Here is a 12405-nt window from a genome sequence, read left to right on the forward strand (position 1 = left end):
AAGAGTGTACAACCTGTTGGTAGTTCTAGCATATCTAGCTGTTCCTTTAGTGCCCTGCTGTAAATGCTTGGGCTTTCTGTGTATCCTTGTGGAATGCGTGTGAATGTGAATGATCGACCTTCTAGAGTGAACGCGAACATATATCTACTGCTTTTATCCACTGGAATGCTAAAGAACGCGTTCTTCAAATCAACTTCACTAAAGTATTCTGCAGTGGCCGGTATCATTGTCAGTATTGTTGTGACATCTGGGACCAAAGGGAATTGTGGGTCTACCACTTTGTTCAATGCGCGCAGATCAATTATGAAACGATATGGTACTTCATTGCCCCCTTTCTCGTGAACTGGAAGAATAGGGCTGTTGCACGTGCTACCTGCAATTTCTTCAACCACCCCCAATATCACCAGGACAGTAACAATAATCTTTAATCCCTTCTCACCTTCAACAGAAATTTTATACTGGGGAATTCGTTGTAATGTAACACCTTCTTTCAAAGTTATTTTTGCTGGCTCTATTTTCAAGCATCTTACATCGTTATCATGCATTGCCCACAGACAGGTTGGTACTCTACTTAGCTCTTCTGGTAACGCTTCTGACATAAATTCCGTCACCGGTGCATCGTGAGGCCAAATCGTGAGGAACACCCCATCTGCCGCATCTGCCGTACAATGTATAACTGCCCCCAATTTTCTCAACAAATTTAATCCTAGCAAGTTCTCCCCACAATTTTCTGTCAGAAGAAATGGACACTGTTCCGTAAATGGTCCTATTGTAATTGGGACAGCTTCGGACACGGCGTTAATTACTGATGTACCTGCGAACCCTACAGAAACATTCTTTTGCCCCGACAATGGGATCTCCGGAACCAAGTGGTGGTCTATCGAACACTTTTGTGCCCCTGTATCTACAAGGAAACATTGCTCCTTATTCCCAACTCTCGTTTCTACGTAGGGTCCTCTCTGATTCACGGGAATAGACACTGGTTCCGACCCCTGCCGTGGGCTGTCCTATTGCGAAAATAACACATCGTCCGATGTGTAGTCACCGCCGCTGCTATAATATGTGTTTGGCTGCGTATCAAAAAATATTCCCATTTCCCCCTTGGTGTCCTCCACTCTGATCATTTCTCTGTTGGCCCTGCCACCCTGATTTTGGTTCGGAACACTTTGGTTCAATGCCTGGTTCTGTTGAGCTTGGTTTTGACCATGGGATTGGTTTTGATTACCTCCATTGGTATATCCCTGCTGCATGCTATTTCTGCTTGGGCCATTTGACCCCTGATGTCCTCTATGAGGCTTTCTCTGGCCAAACCCACCTCTATTCTGTAGGTGCGGGCATTGCGCTCACCAGTGTCCTTCCTCTTTACAGTACGCACATTGATTTAATCCCAATGACACCCCGTGCATATTATTCAAATTTCCCCTGCCTTGTGCATTTCCTCTACCTCTATTGTATCCAATTACCTGCTGCAGTAACACCCCTACCATCGTTCGCATCACTTCTTTTCTCATCTCCAATGGGTACCCATTACACATCTCACTTACTTCCTCCACTGGCGTTCTTTTGTTCGACATCCATCGCATTGTTTCCCCCACCCATGCCTGCAATCTTTGTTTATCACCTATTTGTCCCTGTGCCGGCAAATGCTTTGCACCACCTGGAAAAACTGTCGGCCACGATTTTTGCATGTACAACCTCGACGCCTCCTTCCTACCTTTCTTAATACACTCATGACTATATTCAGGTGTAGCAAACATTTCAGCATATCTATCTTCCATTTCATTTTTCAGTTCAATGAGTTTGTACACATGTACTCTTACATCTTCATCTCTTTGCTCACTGCGTGCTAACTTATTCATATCTAACAATCGTTGTGGCGGTAAATTCCCAAGTAACTTTTTCCATTCTCCCACCAAAAATGTCCCCATGTATTCCAACACTAGCTGTCTCTCGTTGCTTCTTCGGTACCCATATAATGAGGCCAATGCTGCCGTCCTATCATTTCCTTCTATGTACATTTCTGCCTCTTGCTGTAATTCAACCTTTCTTTCTTTGCTGACGCGCTGCGAGTTACCCATCCAAATCCTGTTCCTTCAGCCCCGCCTCTTGCCTCCCCGGTCTCATTTTCGACTTCGGGAGGGGCGGATGGTGCTGAATCTGTCTCTGGAGCGGGAGGTGCGGATGGGACAAGTGACACAGGTGGCATCTGTGAAGGGCCTTGCTGGGTGCTGGGAAATTGCGCGTGTGCGGTCTGCGCTTGTGGGAGGGCTCGAGCTGTGGGTGGGGCGTGGGTTAATGCTTGCATGAGGGGAAGTGCTTGGGCTGTGGGAGGGGGTATGAGAGCTACTGGTGGGGCCTGCGCAGTCACTACTGGCATGTTTGGTTTCGATCCTGGTTTTAGGCCTCGACCCGTATGGGTTAACAAATGTTCCATTAATTTGTCTGCTATGTGTAGTTCCCGCTGCGGGTATATTCCTTCTATGTTCATTTGCTCACGTCTCCCTTCCCGTCTTAGATTTGCCATCCACTCCTCCTCCTCCTTTTCTTCTGCTACCTCAAGCTTCGATTTGTGCCTACGCGCATGATTCTTTCTACTCCTAAATCGGAGCATTGCTTCCCTCCTCCAATCTTTGATAGTCTCAAAAGCTGCGGGTCACGCTTTTTTCCTTATCAACACCCTTTCTAGGTTATCTATCCTCGCAATCTCAAAGCTACCATTAATCGGCCACTGATGGTCCTGTTGCTTTCTAGTTTGCCTATGCCAAATTTCACAAAATATTATTGCACCCACACCATATTTTGCATACATGTCATAAGCCGGCGTTCCCCCAGGCGGTGCACTTTGCCCATTTTCCAAGGACTGTCTACCGCAGCGGAAAAGCCCCGCTAAAGTGGACAGTACTGCAGGCATGTTTTTAACCTTCCCCTTGGTTAACCAACCTTACTCTGGATGTTTGAATTTGCAAAATCAACACTGTACCCATAATCAGGGTTTCGTTTGAATCGGGGAATGACTCACCTGATAAAACAAGTCGCCTGTGTCCTGACGCAACCTCTCCCAACGTGGTGTCTGCGCTTCTCTGGCTTCTGCCTCGTTTCGGGACCCACGCCTCCTTTGCCCTCTGGCCCGGTACGTCGATCAGGGATCAGATGTGTGCAGATCTGTGAAGGAATCTCTCCTCACTTCTACAGGGCGCCCCATACACCTCTTGATCCCGACTCGATCGTCCCGTCCTCGCTGTTCTTCCGCCTCTACTCCGTTACAACGTTTACGAAGGGGCAAGTGGGGGAGGGTCCCTATCCGGGCGCCATCTTGAAAGGGGGCCTTAGGGGTCCCTCGCGATATGGAAACAAGGCAATAACCATACACGGAAGAATGCGCCAGACACAAGGTTAACATTTCCAATGCTAGGGTTTATTGCAAGCAAAATAGTCCCAATTGGGCAACTATGGTCTCACGCCCCGCGACGTGTATTCTCTAGACCTCGAGGGACGCAAGAGAGCGAATTACGTACCTCAGTTACAAATATACAAAATGCATATCATACAATCAGCTATGACATGTTTAACACCCCCCTTTTATTGAGTTTCTTTGAACTCGGGATGATCATGGACATTTCCGACGAGTATGACAATTATGACACTTTCGATGTCTATTCTAGTAACAATGTGCAATTCAGAAAGTGCGGAGGCATCTTCTAGTTGTTGAACAGAACACAGTGCTTCTGTTCTTGGAAGCAAGCTGCACACGGGGGAAGAGTCACATTCCAAGCTTTGCTATCTATGAGGTGCTATTCGTGTCCTGGGAGCCGACACGCTCTAAAGGGTTTTGTGAAGGGGGGCGGTTAGAAGAGCATAATTCAAGCCTTTAGCTGCTTTATTCTAACACATTCTACCACAGTACGAGACTGGCTGGCAGCTGTGAAATGATTAAATGCCCTGCAGCTCTCCCTCAAGGCTACAGAGAGGGAGCGTGGGCATTCCTTTCTGGGCTGCTCACGAGGAGTTTCAGCGAACTCCTCAGTCCCGCGGCCTTGCCCTTTCATATTCAGACAACAATGTTAACAGTTGAGCAGAGTAAGCAGAATTCGCAAGAATTGCAAGCTTCAAAGCAGTTTAGACAGAAAGCAATGAGCAATGGTAAACAAGCAAAATGGCGATTCTTGCTACGATTAAAATGGCCGCTTGTTGGTCAAGCATAGCAGTCTGTATTTCTATAATTCTGTGCATAAGACGGTTGGCCTTTGGCCATCAATATACGTCTATCATCCAAATGAAGGGTATTCACTTTTCCAGATTGACAGGGTGGATAATGAGAAGCAAAGATGGGTGCTACCCAATGTCTATGACACTGCTATGGTCACCATGGCTCATGGCCCAACACAAATATGTGCTAAAAAAAGTTTCAAAAATTAGATCCCTTCTGGTATAACACTAATATCCAGAAAACTGCTGAACGTTTGGTCCAGAGTTGCATGATATGTTTGCAACATAAGATTGGGAAGGGAAAATCGACACTGAAGTGCACTTTTGGTCCCCCCTCCATGCTTTTTGAGGTGATCCATTTTGATTTCACTGAGATGGAACGTTGCCAAAACTATAAATATGTCTTAGTTGTGATCTGTGCCTTTAGTAAATGGGTTGAGGCTTTCCCACTGAAAGACGCCACAGCAATGTCAACGGTAAAGACCAAGCTTAAGGAATATTTTCCTAGGTTTGGCTTGCCGAGGGTAATTTGGTCTGATAATGGCCCACATTTTATCGCTGCTGTCATCCTGCAAGTATGTGCGGGATTACAGGTTGATAAACAGTTCCACTCGCCCAGACATGCTCAGAGTGCCGGCCTTGTGGAACGCCATCAAGTCTGTGCACACAGCAATCTGAAATGGATGGACGCTTTGCCAATAGACTTACTATCTATGCGAATGACGGCACAGTCAAAGACAAGGCTCTCCCCCTATGAGATTGTCATGGGGAGACCAGCCAACGTATGGAATGCACTGAGGCCCAAACAGTTGAGAGATATCGAGTATCCGCTTTTGTCTGATTATTGTGACCAGTTGACTCAAAACTTGCATTTGATTCACCAACAGGTACGAGCAGCCCTCACTGTAAAATACGAGGGTCCAGGTTACCGACTCCGACCTGGTCAGTGGGTCTTCGTGAAAAATGTCAAGAGGGTCACCTGCCTTGCACCTCGTTGGAAGGGACCCCATCAGATCCTTTTGGCTACGCAAACTGCAGTACGAGTGACCGGAAAGAAACACTGGATCAATGTGACACATGTGAAGAGGATTCCTTTCCCTCTGCCCTATGACAAAGGGGCAGAGAAGGGAATTGATAATCCTGAGAGTCATAACAAGCCTGCTTTGAGTGACACCGAGGGTGCCACAAAAGTTCTTCCTGAGGCCTGAGGAGATTGTTACTTCTTCTTCAAAAGTCCTTCCTGAGCCCGTGGGGTCTGGGGAGATTGCTTCTTCTTCTTCAATTTCTTCTTCACCGTCGATCGATCTTGTTTCTGCTTCTTTATCTTCTTCAGGAAACGACGACACTTTGTTCCCTGATAATTCTGTACCTGGAGTTTTAAGGTACAATCTGCGACCACAGAACAGGATTTAGATTTAGGGCCTGCTGACATTACATTCATGTAAATGGAATAGGAAAGTGCAGCTAAGATTCTGTACCCACAAGAAAACAACGTTGAGGCAGTCCCTAGTCGTTCCTCTTCTGCATATGATAAGAGGCAAGGACCGGCAAAGTTACCTTCAATCAAGATAGGTCACGTGGACAAGTGCCACCCACGAATGAACTAAAAAAGCCTAACAGTGAGGCTTCTCAACGGACGCTGAGAAACTATGCCTATTTTAGGGGCCACTCGTACTAGTAAGGATACTGATTGTTTTACTGATGATGAATTCGCCCATCGAGGACCATGGTCCCCGAGGACCAAATGGGTACTGATCACAATAACACCTTGTATTGCAATTACATTGACATTCGGGTTTAGGTATCTGGAGGGTGCACATCCGCTTGATATTTTATTGCCAACTGCAAGTGTCTCCACATATGTGCATTCACACACTCTTCATCCTCGAGACCTCCAACATAGAGGGGGGTTATCACAACAACACCCTCTTGATGATTATGAACGCCACACATGCCATTCTAAATAAGACCAATTGCTGGATATGTTCACATCTGCAGCAACATGGGGAAAAAGGATTGGGCTGGTATATACATCCTCTCCCTCCAACTACTGCTTGTTATGCTTCACTTAGGGCTTTATTCTTTTTGCAGGTGGAACAATAGTGTTACTGGGAATTTTGATGGGACTAATCGGAACGAGTTTGAAAAATGAGTTTTAGCACCTTCAGCATGTTCTCTGTTTGCAAATAGGAGCAAGCTAAACATCGCTTCCATTAGGCCTTCTGATAGACTCTCCAGACCGTTCCAATCTATGATTACCTTTAAAATGGCTCCTGTAGGTAATAGTAATGCTATGTCTCCTTCCTATACCATTAACCATAGTCCACACTCTGTTCCATTTTGCATACAAAGAGAGGGTTCCCAGCCAATGGGTACATTTGATGGATGTATGAATACTGCCATACTAACCAGTGAGGTTAGACCTCTGTATGTAGGAGATCCTGTTTACTTTGTTTGCGGTAATGAAGTGTATCCATGTTTGCCAAGAGACTGGGAGGGTACTTGGGAACCACTGCTGAAGTTTCTAGAACTCGTCCAAGGTGGGATGGTGATACTCCCTCACAGATTCTGGGTGACGTTGCTAAATCCTTTGTACCATTTTGGGGGCAGATAAACTCCCAAGATATGAGAAAATTGGCGAGGATTTTAGAGAAAACCTTCAACGAAACCACTGACATCCTATATAACATGACATTAGAGCAAAAGGCTATTAGATTAGTGGCTCTCCAAAGTAGGATGGTGCTAGACATCATTCTTGCTGAGCGTGGTGGAGACTGTCAGGTTTTTTTTACGGTGGTTGAATGGTGGTTGTGGGAATGTGTGTTTTCCATGATTTATGGTTTGGGCCTTACCCTTGCTGCACAAACTGTGGAGAGCTTCCCAAGCCAAGATGAAGATTCTAAGTAAGCTCCTGATTGGTCCGAAGTGTAAAAAAGGCATAGGCTGAACATTCTAAACTGCCTTTCATTGTCAGCAGCCCAGCAGACAGGACCTAGGATTGGAGCTCTGGTGACTTTTGAGATTTGAGCTGGGCCTTTTCACTTATGAGAGCTTATCCGGTTCAGGAAGGTGTCTGGAGAACTAGGAAATCATACCAGAGAGCATCAGTTAAAGAAAGAAGCAAGCCAAGTGGTTTTCTTTCCCCTTTGTTCAGTTAAAGTCCCAGTTTTTAAGATCCTCCTCTTAAAGGAAGACTTACTCAATTGAGAGTATTTTAGGGTAAAGCAGCAAGTTAAAATGTGAATGTTATTATTGAACTGGTGCTAACTACGCTGTGAGTGAGAGTCTGGAGCCAGGAGAGCGTGTGAAATTAGAATTCTAGTTTTTGCTTTGACGGGTTATCAAACTGTTTAAAAGAAAACTTTGTGCAGGTAATACTGTGTGTTTATTACCGTTACTGTTGTTTCCTCATGGAGCCCATATGTTGCTAAGTAACCCGAGTGCTCGTTACAATGGAGAGTCACGCTTGAACTTGGATTAGTCTCTGTATGCTTCGAGCGTGTGCGTCGTGCGAAGAAATTATGAGAACTGGAGATTGGTTCTCATGTTGATGGGCACGGCGTGCACTGTCTGCGCAATTGACAGTGAAGTTAGGAATACACGTGTGGCGCGGGCTTCTTTGGACCTTCACTACGAGGTTTTAATGTATAATTTCGTTACACGTACACTAACTTCCTCTCTCGTGCGCACGTTAGTTTCTTCCCTATTAACCATTGTACATTTGGAAACTCCAATCCATCGTGTGATTGTTACTGCGATACATGCATTGATTTTCGGATTTAAATCTTCAATGGACACTCACTCACGAAATTCTTTGAATTCATAAAGTGAATAAGTCACAAGTTCTGAAACATTGTTGTATATTATTAAAGCAAACTTATAGCAGAGGAGCACAATAACCATTTTCAACTGAACAACTGAACAAGTTTGTTGACTCTTGCTTTACCAAGACTAATGGTTAAGTATACGTTTTTAGGAAGCAAACAAAAGGTGTTGATCTAGTTGCCATCACAAAGGAAGGAACTCAAGCTGATATTGGCAAGGTTGGACTGCAACCAGGGAACTTCAATTAATTCCCAGCAGCATACTTCAGCCAAAAGAGTCCTGCAAGTAAAAACTCCTCTTGGCTCTTATTAGAAGAAAACCAGGTATGGTGCGGATGTTAAAATGTATCTTATAACTAAGAAGGTGTCTTTCTGAGATAAGGTTAGTGATCAGACAATGTCATTCTGTTTCCTTCTTTTAGGTTGAAAGAAGACTAGAGCTAAACAAGACCTAGTGTTTCTTATTTTGTCCAAATTCCCCTTTTTTCCCTTTTGGATGCTGCCAGCTTAACTGTAATCTATCAGTTGAGAGGGAAGCATTCGTGGGGCACTACCGGGGTTCAGCAGCTTCTGCGGACAATCCATCTTTGGACCTCAAGCCTGACATTGTGTGCAAAATGGTGGGATCCGCGTGTTGCGTTTTTGTACCTGATTCCTCCCCCACCATATTTTAGGCAATTAAGAAATTGCACACCTGGAGTACTGAAGTACATGTTTCAGAGGGCAACTGGGATATTGGCCCATGGTTCTGGGACTTATTACAATCTTGGGGCTGGAAAATATTTGCAGTCCTAATAGTGATCCTTGGCATTGTACTGTTTTGCTGTTGTTGCATACAGTGTCGTCCTGTCATCTGTTCCATGATAGGGGGGAGTTGTGCACAAGCAGTTGGTAAACTACTGTCAGGCTGAGATTCTGGTCTTGCGTCTGCGGATGCTGCTGAACCCCCGACAATCCGCCTAAAATGTAGCACTCAGAGCTCTGGACAAATTACTGCTCAGTTTGCCACACTTCAAGGAGAAAGGGGGAAAGGGACACATTAACAAACACCAGGCTGGAAGCTATCGACTAGCTGGTTACTCACCTGTAGTTGAAACATAAGCATATAAAAACACCTCAATTTCTCATTGAGTCACTGACCTTAAAATACTATATCCTTTACTAAAATGTTGTAAAGACCATACCTGGTACTTCTCTTCAAAATGCCCAGAGAAGTGATTTAGTAGAATAGACTTCCTTACTAGTTGCCAAGAAACTCAATGACCATTCTGCCTTCTTTGTTAGGTCCTTGAATGCATTAGAAGTCTTTTCCAGTAACTTCTTGATCTTCAATTTACTTAAACAAAGTCTTAAAGTTATCTATGAAGTAAAGGAAGTTCCAATGAAAACCAATTTTGTATTTTCTTCTTCTTTTTTTTAATGTTAAGATAGTCTTTAAAAAATGAAGAGCTTGAAACTAGCGATGAAAAATTCACGTGGAGAAATTCACGCACAAGCGCTAAAATCCAAGTTGCGGAAAAACACGCACACGCGCTATTAATCCAAGATGCGGAAAACACGCACACGCGCAGTTGAATCCACGTACCAATATACTCGCGCACACACGGTTAGTTCACGTAGCAATGTTCTCGCACACACGCGGAAGAATTCACGCAGCAATATACTCGCGCACGTGCGGTTAATTCACGTAGCAATGTTCTCGCTCACGCGTGGTAGCTTATTAACGGCTCGAACACGCGCTAGCTTTGAAAAGCCACGTAGCTTAAGAAAACATGCGCTTGCGCTTCAGTTTATGCGTTCGTAAAAAGATCGTGTTCGCGCTCTTGAACATTTAAAAACAATTTAACCTTTTTACAAAAAATTGGTAGAAAGAGAGTTCAGAACTAAAGTAATCTTCCACTTTGAAATAATTTAAAGGCACTTATCTCTTGAAAGAGTCTTGAATAAGTTCTTCTCTCGGAAAAATGGAATTTTCGCACTCCTGTCCTGTTTCCCAATCAACTCCAAACTCAATTTCTGTTATTTTCTCAAAGAAGCCGCTCGACCACTTGAAACTTGAAGCCCCTGATCAAGTTAAGCAGGAGTAGCTTAGCACACGTCCTCTCAGCTGGGCTACGACAATGAAAGGCAGTTTAGAATGTTCACTGTCCTCTCTATAAACAATCACCAGCCAATCAGAACTTAGGCTGAGAACTTCCATCTTGGCATGGGGCATTTTCCATAGTCTGCAATTAAGGTTAAGGCCAAATTGTCTGTTTCAAAATAAAAACCCATCGTAACTCACCCAAACCCTTCCATACTATATATGTGTCACACCTGACCCAATGTATGTGAAAATATGTCAATGTATGTATGTAACACCTGACCGAGAGTATGTAAGGATATGTCAACCTGACAACTAGAACCTAAGACACATAGGTCGGGAAAAATTACTAATGCCTTGGTAATGCAGGACATCACCATAAAGGAATTAATGGTGATCAATGTTTTTGAAGATAGCGATTCAGGATGCTCTGATGATGATACATGGTTTTCGGATGATGCTAATGTTTGAGTTATGCTCTTGTCTTAGGCCAAAAGGAGGGTTTGTAAAAGTATATTTTGCATGAAAACCACCTGATAGTAAATGATTGGCCTAAGCACATTTGCATCACACTATAAATTGCATTGAATGAACCTGAAACAGGCTGACTACGCCGCCATTTTGAATTATCAGCCATTTTGATCGCCTCTTGCTTTCTGTCCCAGGTTTATTATTGTGTTTTTGGCTCCAGCAGAGCAAAACAAACTTTGTACTGTTTCCATAATGACAACATAGATAAGAATGTTGAAGCTGCTAAAGTGGATTGTTTGTCCTACACGGAGAAACATTGGAGTTAAACAAAAGCCGTACTAATCAGTAATTTAGATACCATCTGTTCTAATAGTGCCTTCCCTGTTCAAACAGCAAAGTAGAATGATGAATAGTTGAACGTGCTCTTCTTGCAGAAATCTTTGTTTTCGCTCCTTAAAACTAAGCTGACTTTAAACTCAAGAACACATTATAGGCAAATATAAGCGAGCAAAATAAGGAATGTTACCTTTGTGTCTTATATTTGAAAAACATGTGAAATGTTTAAAGGAAAACAACAAACTATTCAAAGATGTTTAAGCATGACTTAGTTATGTGGATAGGCCATGAACCCTAGGTAAATGTATTACACGAAGAGGGGCTGGAGGATGTGTCCGGGATTGTGGAAAACCTGTATAAATACTTGTGTTTTTGAAATGTCCAGCACTCTTGCATCTCACGGTTTCTGTTTGCACACAATGCAGGGTGTTGAGAGCCAGACATCTGCCTGTTAATAAATGTACATTGTACTTTGACCTCGTAACTGGCATATTTCTATTATGTGGTATTAAGCCTTTAATCTTTAGTCTTTAATCTTTCAATTACTGATAAGAGACATACCAGAAATTTGCAGATGGGCTCTGAGTTGGAAGGGGAGAGCACCTTGGAGAGTTACCAAGTGGGTTTTTTCCACCAGTAAACATGTTTGCACTGAGAAAGTTCTAGAATATTGCATCACGCTAATTGACAACACAAGAGTACAAGAGTGCATGCACACATGATTCAGGAGGGATTCTTCCGTGGACTCGCACCAAGCCAGTGCCCGGAGTTTGATCTGCCCCTGCAGCTTCATTGCCACATTCTCACTTAAAGAGCTGACTGGAGCAGGAGGAAAAAGGGAGTGCAGTGAGGCTGATGAGTGATGCTATCTGGAGATGTGAGGCTGTTAAGCCGAGCTGGGTCCTAAACATTGGCTTTAAAGGAACGTGCGACTGTGTTCTAAATATTTGTGTTTTTTATAACTTGCATTTTCTTCCCATTGTTGCTAAATTGCTGTCTTTTTATTTTATCTTTCTGTCAAATAAATGCTTTTATGCTGAAAGTGTTATTTTCTCCAGCATGAGCTGGGAGTGGGGAGTTTGTTAATGTAAGTAGGCTTGTGCCAAAATTGTGTTTACACCCCCATCATAGGATAAGGGTCCCCTTACAATTGGAGGTGGGGGGAAAGGTTGGCTATGGGGTAGGAGGGAGTGGCAGGTAATGAGGTTAAACTGCAGATAGCAGTATCTTGGGAGGGGACAGAGAGGCCTAGCTTGAGATTGGCAGTTGCAAGGTTTACTTCGCCTAAATGAGGGAGATGAGCAAGGGCGGGCAGGTTAAAGTGAATATGGGAGTAACAGGGGTCCTCCATGTAAGAGCAGGTTGCATAGGTGGAGCAGGCCCAAGAATGGTGTTTTTCCGCACTGGCAAAGGCAGGCCAAGGAAATCGCTCATCAGCGAATCTGGCCTGACCACATAGTTAACACACAGTCCCTAATTGTTGAG

Source organism: Ambystoma mexicanum, chromosome 14 (genome assembly GCF_040938575.1).
Source record: "Ambystoma mexicanum isolate Mex_15411 chromosome 14, UKY_AmexF1_1, whole genome shotgun sequence".
NCBI classification, from domain to species: domain Eukaryota; kingdom Metazoa; phylum Chordata; class Amphibia; order Caudata; family Ambystomatidae; genus Ambystoma; species Ambystoma mexicanum.